Source organism: Narcine bancroftii, chromosome 6 (genome assembly GCF_036971445.1).
Source record: "Narcine bancroftii isolate sNarBan1 chromosome 6, sNarBan1.hap1, whole genome shotgun sequence".
NCBI classification, from domain to species: Eukaryota; Metazoa; Chordata; class Chondrichthyes; order Torpediniformes; family Narcinidae; genus Narcine; species Narcine bancroftii.
Genome location: NC_091474.1, coordinates 239,855,533 through 239,867,586, shown reverse-complemented (window position 1 = coordinate 239,867,586; position 12,054 = coordinate 239,855,533). Strand labels below are relative to the sequence as shown.

The window sequence follows — 12,054 nt, the reverse complement described above, 5'->3', positions numbered from 1 at the left end:
CCTCGTTCATAAAAAAGGCGCATGAGCTTTAGAGCGGGTGAAGAGGAGATTGACCAGGACATTTACTGGATTAGAAAACCTTCTGAAGGAAGGTTGTCAGAGCTTGGGATTTTTCCTTAGGAGTGATGACTTAATAGAGGCGTATAAGATTATGAAGGGCTTCGAGAGGGTGGACGGCCAACACCTCCCTTCTCTCCCCCCGCCCCACCACCCCCCACCCCACCACCCCCCCCCCCCCGGGGACATAATTAGCAAAAAGCAGAGGACATCGGTTTGAGGTGAGTGGGGGAAAGTTTAGGGGAGATATCAGAGGTAAGTAATGTGTGCCTGGAATGCATTCTCGGGGGTGGGGGTGGAGGGTGGTACAATCAGGACATTCAAAAGGCTCTTGGGTAGACACACGGATGAAAGAAAAATAATGAGTCATGGGGGCAAAGTTGGGAAGAATTAGATTGTTGTGGGGCGAAGGGGTTCTGAGCTGATTGCTATCCTAAGGACACGGACCAAAGGCAGGCAAATAGGACTAGTCCAGAATACCAACACATGGAGGAATGGATGGGTTGGGCAGGACATGCTCTTTGCTGTATGACACTATTCATAACCCAGAATTTGCAAACTAATGGCAAACCTATTGAACCACACAAGCAAAACAGGATTGGGGGGGGGGGGGGGGGGGGAAAGGCCATTTCAGTTAGCTGGACCCTAGGGACTTTGAGAACAGAACAAGTAGGAGCAGAAATTGACTTTTTTTTTCTTTCCCTTGCGTCAGTTCATCTCTTCCCAGGACACTGAAAATACATAATTCTTGGCCTTACTGTATTCAATCATCCTAGACCTTCTGGGGTAGACAATGGTGAGGGAGAGCCAAAGAAGATGGGTGTAATCCCTCATCAATTTTATTACCTCCATCTATATGTATCCAGTGTCAGAGGTTCTCAGCGATTTTTTCATTTGTCCAGATGTACTACTTTTGACATATGCAATTAAGTTCATTTTTTCTGTCAAAACTATTAAGACCAGACTTGGATGTCGTGCTAACATTTTGCAATTAATTTTGGATTAAGTGTTTTTTTATTAAATATAGAACCCCCTAGCTTGTGAAACTATTTGTATATGTTAATTAAAGACCAGATATCAGGCAGGCAGAGAACAGATGTCGATATGGCTTTTCAGACTGCATCCACGGCACAATCAACGAAATTCCCCGTTATGTGGGCAGTTTAAAAAGGAAAGTGCAGGAATTTTTAGTCAATCCCTGCCCTGCGGTTTACCCTGCAGGACCTGCCTCTATTTGGGGTGGGGGAGAGGTGGAGGGGGGAGCCTGAGGTCTAAATCACGCCGCAAAGCACACCTCGTGAATTCAATGTCCAGCTCATGATACAGGACAAGTTGCTCCACGTAAAAGCACCGGGACTAATGCCCACAGGAACTTAAGGGGTGCAGTGTAAACGACCACATTATCTGCCAACAGCTTAATTTAGGCAATAAATTAGTAACTCTGTTTGCCAACATTTTATCGTCTGCATTCAATAATGCCTATAAAAAGGCTTTAAAGGTGAGTAATTAGGTTGGATTTTTCCAACATTGCTGTCTAAAAAAACACATGTATATTGAGAGCAACTCTTCCAGACTGCTGTTTATTTTGTATGTAAGAAGGATATCTTTTAATTATTACTTGTACATATGAATAAGTGATTAACGTCAACCCATGTTCTTGTCTTTAGAGGGCAATGATACTGTATGTAAAATTTAAGCTTGAAACAAAGAGATACCGATCAAATTTGGAGGCAAGAATATGCCTTATTGTCCTGTTTTCACTTGAACCCTTATATTAACCTACTCATTCCAATAAAATCTGTGTCTTGCATTTTGCGGTTCCGCTGTTTAGTTTGGTACCTTCACCGGTATTACATTGGCGTAGTCAGCAAAGTCTTGCTGGGAAGATCGCCACCAGGACATTGGGACATTGAACGGATTTGGGGTGCACCCTCGGGTCCCTTGAGCCCGAACACCTTCAGTGGTGCTGGCGGGCGGTGTGGCCCCTGCCGAGAACCACGCGAAGAACCCAAGATACTGAAGGAATCGTGAAGAGTCCGATATGGAATGATGTGAGGATATACATAAGGATATGGGGTGAGCTTCATTGCAGTAGAGTTTGTGAAGGTTCTGTTAAGGTTAATAGTGAAGTGTTGGAAATGCCCACGTCGTCAGTCCGGGAATTTTTAGCTCATATTTTGGAAACGACCACAATATGAAAAGTCCACAAAATTAATGCATCTTTTGGAAAAGAATGCTTGCCAGTCCGGGAAGTTTAGCTCGGATTTGGAAACGACTGCGCCCAGTCTGGGAAATTTCCTATTCTAAATTAGAGGCTGGTGACTAGAGTATACCCAATTTGGAAATGACTGCACCTGGTCTGGGAAATTTCCTACTCTAACTCAGAGGCTGGTGACTAGAGTATACCCAATTTGGAAACGACTGCACCTAGTCTGGGAAATTTCCTACTCTAACCCAGAGGCTGGTGACTAGAGTATACCCAATTTGGAAACGACTGCACCTAGTCTGGGAAATTTCCTACTCTAACCCAGAGGCTGGTGACTAGAGTATACCCAATTTGGAAACGACTGCACCTGGTCTGGGAAATTTCCTACTCTAACCCAGAGGCTGGTGACTAGAGTATACCCAATTTGGAAACGACTGCACCTAGTCTGGGAAATTTCCTACTCTAACCCAGAGGCTGGTGACTAGAGTATACCCAATTTGGAAACGACTGCACCTAGTCTGGGAAATTTCCTACTCTAACCCAGAGGCTGGTGATTAGAGTATACCCAATTTGGAAACGACTGCGCCTGGTCTGGGAAATGTCCTACTCTAAATTAGAGGCTGGTGACTAGAGTATACCCAATTTGGAAACGACTGCACCTAGTCTGGGAAATTTCCTACTCTAACCCAGAGACTGGTGACTAGAGTATACCCAATTTGGAAACGACTGCGCCTGGTCTGGGAAATGTCCTACTCTAAATTAGAGGCTGGTGACTAGAGTATACCCAATTTGGAAACGACTGCTTGTCAGACAAGGAAATTTAACTCCAATTTGGAAACAATTACCTGCTAGTCAGGGAAATTGTGCTCTTATTAGAAAAAAAAATCTAAGTAACGTTTAAACAATCAGGATGGCCCATTTTCCCCAAACTATAGACAAGAGTTCTTGGAGGAACCACAGCGCAGCAGATGTGTTTTTTTACCGTCTCCTCACCACACGTTTGGCTGAAAGACTGGGAGATAAGGCACGGCCTGCCGGGGAGAAGCGGCGAGCATATGCACTCTCACCGAGCCAGAACAATTAATCCGGGAACAAGTGAAAGCTAAGAAATGGGAGGAGGGTGGGTGGGGGGGAAGGAGGATCAGGGAATGGACTGAGGAAGCCCACAAGACGTGGGGTGATGCAGAAAGAGAAGGCGACCACTTGTCAGGCAGAACCACCCTATTTATGAGTCCTGACCTCCACCACTCTCAAGCCCCTTTCGCATTGCCAGTGACCCCAGGGATCCAACGCCAAATGACCTTTAAAGTGGCCGAGAGTGGGAGCAAAATCTGCTCGACGTAGGAGTCGGATGACACCGTCTCTCGCCGGGGATTGGCGGCCTCGACCCCTCGCACAATCACCGGCTTGGAGAAGCAGCGAGTGTGAAACGGGCAATTGGATGGCGGGGGCACGTCCGATCAAAGGGAGAACAGACCAGGCGCCGGGGATAAACCCTTGCAGGCGCGAAAGTGTTCAGTGCCCCGGTTGGGACCAGGCGGCCAGATGCCCATTCCAAGCCCGGGACACTGAACAGCTGGTTTACCAGGATGCCAGTGTGAAAGGCACTCTAGGAGAGCGGGGTGAGGGAGAACGAACGGCACGGGGTGGCAGCCAAAACGACGAGAATCCCGCCTAAGCGAGAAGGTAAAAAGGCTGACACTCTATTCCCAAATAGACTTGTCTCAAACTCAGGGGCAGGATGTGTAAACCAGGTCGACACCATACTCTCCCTGGAAACCCCAAGAGACGATGCCCATGTCCCCAAACACTCCTAACAGAGATGAACCTGTATGGTGCTTGTGGCTATCCTTGTCAATTACTCTTTCTATGCTGTACAATAGGCCTTTTGGTGGTAGAAGGGGGAGAGTGTTAAAAAATTGTATTTCTGTGCTAATCCAGAAGTGAGTTATGGAAAGAGCACCATCGATTTTGTTGATTAAATACAGAATTCCCCAGCTTTGGACCCTGTTGTTTGGAGGGAGAACCCAGTGTGGGTGTGTACTGAGCAGCCTTGCTTCTTCCAGACAGGCTGAATCGCCAAATCCAAGGTTTCACAATGTGCCACAAACCCCCCACCCCACCATCAGGCTCAACTGGCTTTTGGCTGACAATTCAAAAGCCCATTAAAATGGACATCGTTCTGAGAGCAGCTTGCAAAGGTGGTTAGCGGCCCAGAGATTCTTCCCCTAACAGCATTCAAGTATTCACGAATGGCCACTCTCTCAGTTATCAATTGTGAATGCACAGAGAGCGCTTTCCAATTCAAAAGCCTTCTCTTCGCACCACTCACGGCACCAGCCCAGTCATTGGGGTTTTCAATGTGGAGGTGAGATGCCAATCAAAGCCTGCCAAAATGTTGAGACTAATTTTACGCCAGGAGATCTTACTCTATTCCAGGTGGCGTCCGTTGTAACCTCATTTTAAAGGTGGCTTCCACTGCCCTCAGGCATTCAGTCGAATGACAGAACAACTGATGTATGAAGAAATGCCGCTGGTTCTGTCATTCTGATGGATGGTGCAATTTACCCTGTGTGTGTTAACTTCAATGGCACCTGAACAACTAGGAACAGCCCATTCTATCCACCACAGCACTGAAACAGGTTATTTAGCTCATCTGAACTTTTTTTTTTGCAGAGTTCCATCAACATGCAGAAGGCACGTAACCCTCCAAACCTTCTCCCCTCCACTTACTGATCTAATTTTCTCTTAAAGGTTGAAACCAAACCCGCATTCACCACTTCTGTTGCCAGCTTGTGCCATGCTCTCGCCACCCATGGAGTGAAGGCGTCAACCCCCAATTTTCAGTGGAGACATTTCCCCTTTGACGCTTCAGCAATATCCTCTCACTCTTAGCTAACAGTGGAACAAGCTTGCATGTCCGACAACCCTTTCCTTTCCCTCACTCCATTTTCCTTCAGATGTAAAAGGCGGGTTCCAACAGATGATTCTGACACATTTTGTTGGGGACTTGGGGTGAAAAGTGAACCCATTGTGTGTAAGTTAACACAAGCTGCTTCCCACCCCCGTGCGTGAGCTTGTTCCATTTCTCTATTGCATCAGTATCAGTAATACAGGCAAATTCTCCCCCCCCTCCACCACCACCCCGCTCCAGTTTTCCCATTTTCCACAAGATCCAAAGGACACATCCCATCCAGATCACACCCTCCTCTTTCCACTCACCTCACACAGGAGACATTTGTGTCTCTGGAACCTCTAGGTTCCAGAAAACTTTCTATCCTTGAAGAGAACTCCCGTTTTCATCAGATGGTGCCTTGCACTCTAAACTGATCTTTCCTCTTTGAAACTTCCCCAGATTCATTCATCTAAAATTCAAAAGTCAATGCTTGGGCCACACCACACATCACAGCAACTCCGCCAGAGGAAGACTGATTTATTCTCACTCCATTCTCTGTTAACCAGGTAATAAGAAAATCCATGTTGATGAGTTCTTCAGCTGTCGTGGACCCAAAGGACACAACCCTTCCATTACACCTGCCACCTCTTCCTCCGACTTACAGTTCAGGAAGAGACAAGATGAAAAACAATTTCCATTTAGATGGCGCCTCTCATGCACCAAAGCAGCAACATATGACCATGGCATTAGTCATGATCTTTCAGGAATCAATAGATTCTGTTACGATCCAAGAGGATTGGAAAATTGCAAATGTCCTCCCACTATTTAAGAAGGGGCACCATGGTTAGTGCAGTGGTTAGCACGAAGCGGTGACAGTGTCATTGATCGGGTGCAGGGGTTTGAATCTCACGTTGCCTATAAGGAGTTTGTATGTTCTCCCCATGTCCATGTGGGTTTTCCCTGGGGGCTCTGGTTTCCTCTCACCCTTCAAAAATGTATCAGGGCTGCAGTTCAATTGGGTGGCATGGGCTCATGGACCGAAAGGACCTGTTGCTGTGCTGCGTGTCTAAATTTTTTTGATTAAAAATTAATAAAAATGGGTGAGGCACCAGAACAGAAATTAGAGACCAGTTAGCAGGATGTCAGTGGTTGGGAAGATGTTGGAGTTGATTGTAAAGGAGGAGGTTACAGAATACTTGGAGATCTCCTAAAGGAGATATCTTGCCTGACTGGGACCTATTTGTTGAGGAGGTGAAAGGCAGGCTGGATAAAGGAGATGCAGTGTATTTGGATTTTTCAGAAGGCATTTGACAAGGTGCTGCACATGAGGCGACTGAACGAGAGCCCACGGTATAACAGGAAACATTCGAGTGTGGTTAGAGCATTGGTTGATTGGCAGGAAGCAGTGAGTTGGAATACAAGGACCATATTCTGATTGGCTGCCACTTGCTGGTGGTGTTCCACAGTGATCGGGCTTGGGGCCACTTCTATTTATGTGGTATATTAATGATTTGAATTATGGAATGAATGAGTGTGTGGCCAAGTTTGCAAATGATAGGGTTACGTGGAGGAGCAGGTTGTGTAGAAGGACATAGACAGATTCGAAAAACGGGCAGAGAAGTGGCAAATGCAATATAATGTCGGAAAGTAAACGGTCATGTACTTTGGTAGAGAAAATAAACAACAGGTTATTTTCTAAATGGGGAGAAAATTGAAAACACCCAGATATAAAGGGTGTTGAGTCGGTGGTGAAGAAGGCAAATTTAACAATGGCATTCGTTTCAAGAGGGATTGAATACAAGAGCAAGGATGTGATATTGAGGATTTTAAAGGTATTGGTGAGACCTCATTTGGAGGATTGCGAGCAGTTTTGAGCTCCTCATTTAAGAAAAGATGTGCTCATGATGGAGTGGGTTCAAAAAGAGATTCACTGGAATGCTTCCAACAATCAAAGAGTTATCACCCATGACACATCCTGCGATGTCTGCAGTTGCGACCTAGCACGGAGTTTGGACTGTGAGACAGAAAGAATGTGCTGTGCATACAGTTATAATTTGTGCTTCCAGCCAAAAATGACCCCAGGTGTTTTAAATTAGCCAACGGCAAGGTGTGCAAGGAGTTCAACCTTGATTGACAAGTGAGGTGATTTCTGAATAAGACATATTGCAGACGAGCAGGGAGGCCACGTTTCCTCCATATACAACATGGTTGATAGGGATTCAACACGATTCCGAAGATTAGAGCTTTTCCCCAAAAATTCATCGTCTCTGACATCATGCAGTGCCCATCTCTCTCCCCCTCCCTCCCACTACCTGTCCAATCATCGAAACTCACAAACGCAAATTACCATACCAGCCTCCCACCTTTCTGTCTCTATTTCTTTCCCTCTTTTGGTGTCACGTAGTCCCCAGCTCCTCCACATCACCAGACACAACACAAATGTCATTTGGCTCCCTCAGTCAAATTGTGGATGTGGACGGTGAATATCTGGGCCCAAGCAGTGATCCCTGCAGAGCCCCATGGATCACAGCTGACAACCTGAGAGGGATCCAGTTATTCCCACTCTGTACTTTCCGTCCGAAAGACACTTCTCAATCCAGGTCAATATGGTGACTTCATGGGCACCAACATTAATGACCAACCTCTTCCCTGGGCCTTTATGGAAGGCCTTTAGAAAATCCAAATGCACCACATCCACTGTTCCCTCCCAATCTTTTCAGACGTGAGATGTGTCTTCACTCAGAGGGTGGTGAAGCTTTGGAATTCTCTGCACCTTTGGCCTGTGGAGATTCTGTAAAGGGGTGAGATTGAAAAAGGAAAGGGTTAACAGCTAGTGATAGTGTAGCTAGGTTTTACAGCATTCTAGTCAGGCAACCATGGCAATGCAAAAGGACCAATTAGCACAATGACTAACTCTAGGAATTTAGTCTGAACCAATCAATGAGCAAGTCTGATGAGAGGATGTCAATCTTGTGCAGCAATGGAATTTGTACTTAGTAGCAATTGCATAGGATAAGAATGTATTATGTGAACTTTTGATTGGGCCAAATGTAACTCCGCCCACATATGAACAAGAAAAAGGAATAGCTTTGAAACACATGGTCAATCTCTGCCAGCTTTCATAGAGAGCATCTTTGTGAGGTCTTGTGCAGATAACTCTCAATTCTGCAGAATAAAATGTCTGACCCGACGAAAGTTTGGATATAGTCATTTCGTGTGATCCACCGAAAGAACCAGAACCCACAAGATGAAGGGAAAGGAGTTACACGGGGTTAAGTGGGAGATAAGACCAAGTCTGCCAGTGCTGGAAGGTGGTGTGCGGAAGGTGACCATGATGATATGAAAAGAGAGCAGATGGAACCGAGGGGGAGTGGAGAGAGAAGGGAGCAGGATCCTCTGGGGAGATGGGGTTTCTGAGGGTTGAATCCGAGGCGAGAGATGAGAATGGATGGAGCGGGGCAATTTCTATTCTTTAGCTAAAAGTTCGGGAATTTGTGGAATTCATTTCCACGTACAGCTGTGGAGGCCCGATCATTGGGGGAGTTTAAGGAGGAGATTATAGGTATCTTGTGATTGTCTGCCCCCTTTTAGCATCAATTTTTTTTCTTGCATTATAGTTACTGAATATTTGTTGGCTTGTAGCGGCTCGGGCCGACATACGAAATGGCCATCGAACATGGCGACCATCAAAGCATCGTGTGGGCTGAAACACATGTTTCGCTTGAGCAGGGGACAGCACCCAGCCAGGAAGACCACCAACTGACTGCCCAAATGCCACGCCCCACCAGTGAGCAGTACTGTTTCTATCACCGACAGAGAGGTTGCGAGGTCTGAATATGCTGCTTATCCCTGCGCGTTCCAGGGAAATGCACGGGCCAGCCGTCGTTAATGGCTGCGATGACTGGCCAACTGCGTAGCCTGCTACATATTCAAGGCTCCTTGTCGGGCCAATGTTTCTCGGTGGACACTGGGACACAGTAGAGTGTAATTCCCCCGGCCTGGGGGCCCACTGCGCCAAAGTGGGCTGGGAGCTCCGAGTGGCAAACAGCTCCAACATCCGAACATTCAACACCCACACCATTCCCCTACACTTCGAGGACAGGCAATTCACTTGGAGGTTTACGGTGACGGATGGGCAACACCCATTACTGGGTGCAGATTTCTTGCGGGCCAACTCCCTCCTGGTGGATATCAAGTGGCACCAGCTGTTGCTCGCCTGGACATTTCAGTCACTCTCACTCAAGGGCACTGAACTTACCAGCCCCCACCTGCACAGGAGGTAGTGTAGCTAGGTTTTACAGCATTCTAGTCAGGCAAGCATGGCAACAACAAAGAACTGCCAACAACAAATTTGCTCAGGACCTAGCAGAATTCCCCTCCATCACCACGTCTCACTTCCACTCAGCTGAACCCAAACATGGGGTGAGGCACCAAACCATTACAGAGGGCCCTCCCCTCCAAGGCATTGAGTTCCCTCCCCCCGCCGAGCAACTCAACCTAGCCAGGGGCGAGTTCAAAAAGTTGGAGGAACTCGGCATAGTGGGGTGCTCCGATAGTCCTTAGGCCTCCCCTCTCCATGTGGTCCCCAAGGCAGTAAGTAATTGGAGGCCGCACAGAGACTACCATCACCTCAACGAGGCCACCATACCGGACAGATATCCAAGACTTCACTGCGAATCTGCAAAGGGCACAGATATTCTCAAAGGTGGACCTCATCAGGAGCTATCACCAGATCATGGTACACCCCGAAGACATCCCCAAAGCTGCCATCATAACCTCCTTTGAATTGTTTGAATTTCTCCGCATTCCATTCGGGTTAAAAAAAAAAGGCGGCTCAGACTTTCCAGAGGCTGATGGATGCAGAGGGCCGGGATCTGCATTTTGCCTTCGTCTATCTCGATGACATTTTAATCGCTAGCCACACCTGCACCGAGCATGCTGCCCACTTAAAATAATTATTCTCCAGGCTGAGTGATTCTGGCCTAACCATCCACTATCCGCCCGGCCAAGTGCCAGTTTGGCCAAGAGACTACTGACTTCCTGGGCCATCGTACCAACTAACATGGAGCCAGACCGTTACCCACGAAGGTGGATGCTATTTTCTCTTTCCCCATGCCATCGATGGTGAAGGGACTACAAGGTATGGTCAACTTTTATCACCACTTCATACCTGCAGCAGCCCGCATCATGGGCCCATTCTTTCCCCTCATGGCAGGACCCAGTAAAAGCATACAAAGAACCCCAAAGGTGACCAAGGTCTTCCAGACCACAAAACATGCCCTAACCAATGCCACCCTCCTCGTGCACCCACAGAGACACCCCAACCACCCTCACGACAGACACCTCCAGCACAGCGGTCGGGGATGTACTTGAGCAACTAGTTAATGGACAATGGCAACCACTGGCCTTTTTCAGTAAACACCTCAGGCCACCAGAATTAAAGTATAGTGCCTTTGATAGAGAACTGTTAGCCTTACACCTGGCAATTTGACACTTTTGTTACTTCCTGGAGGGCAGGAAGTTCAAAATTTATACGGACCACAAACCCCTTACCTTCACTTCAGGAAGGTATCAGATCCGCAGTCAGCCAGGCAACAGCGGCACCTGTCCTACATTTCCGAATTTTCAACAGACATTGAACACATAGCCGGAAAATCCAACGTGGTGATTGACGCCCTATCCTGTCCGGCTATCTTGGTGGTGCACAACCCTACCCCTGGCATTGACTACGCAGCTCTGGCTGATCCGTAGCAAGCAGATCCTGACAACCTGGCGTACTGGACAGCGCTCACCAACTTACAACTGGAGGACATCCAGATCACCCCCGAGAATTGCACGCTGCTCTGCGACACCTTGATGGGTAAACATCGCCCCGTCATTCCAACTGCATGGAAGAGGCACGTTTTTGACTCGGTCTACAACTTGGCTCACCCTGCTATCAGTCAAGATGGTGGCAAACAGGTATGTCTGGCACAGCCTCCTCAAAAAGATCGACATGTGGACCAGGACATACTCAGGGCCAGTCATCCAAAATCCAGACTCATATCAAAGTTCCACCATGTGCACATTGACATTGTGGGGCCCCTACCCATATCCAGAGGCACCCATTACCTCCTCACATTGGTCAACCAGGTGATCAGATGGCCAGAAGCGGTGCCCTTATCAGAGGCTTCCAGAGAAGCATTCGGACGGGCTTTACTCAACACTTGAGTAGCACATTTTGGAGTCCCCGAACACCTTACGTCAGGCAGGGGGTCCCAATTCATTTCCAGTCTGTGGACCGCCTTAGCCCATGCCTTGGGGACCCAGCTCAACCACATCACAGGGTATCACCCACAGGCCAAGGTGTTGGTGGAGAGGTTCCACAGGCACCTTAAGGCAGCCTTAATGGCATGCCTTATTGGACCTAACTGGCCCAACAAACTCCCTTGGGTCCTGTTAGGCATCTACACCGCACCCAAGGAGGACCACGAGGCATCCTGTGCCAAGTTAGTCAATGGCGCACCCCTCGTTATACTGGCCAAATTTGTGATGGCCCAAGAGACCACAGTGCCCAGGCTACGTGAGTGCCTAGGCACCCTGGCTCCCACTAAACCTAGATCCCATGGCCAACCATGCACTTACAACCCAAAGAACTTTACTTATGGTAAATACATGTTTGGCATGGGGCTCACCAGCCACCTCTACAGCGGCCTTACGAGGGGCCGCACCCGTGCCCTCAGACACAATGGCTCCACCTGTGTTTTGGACATTGGCGGCAGGGAAGACACTTTCACACTTGACCAGTTGAAACCGCCCTATTTGGACTTTGACCAGCCCAACCGGCCCCATGGCGCAGGGTCAGCCTCCTAAAAACAGTGCTCCGATCGCTGGATCGGGGGTGGGGGTAGGGGAT

At 47.9% G+C, this 12,054-nt stretch overlaps 1 protein-coding gene and 1 long non-coding RNA gene across 3 annotated transcripts in view; both read right to left on the bottom strand.

Moving 5' to 3' along the window:
• gnmt (glycine N-methyltransferase) overlaps positions 1-12,054 on the bottom strand; it is a 42,250-nt gene that overhangs the window by 25,203 nt on the left and 4,993 nt on the right. The window lies entirely within an intron of this gene.
• LOC138737168 (uncharacterized) lies at positions 5,677-7,794 on the bottom strand. Its single transcript, XR_011340803.1, has 2 exons — positions 7,523-7,794; positions 5,677-5,816 (listed from the first exon to the last, which is right to left on the bottom strand). It is a non-coding gene; the product is annotated as an uncharacterized lncRNA (long non-coding RNA).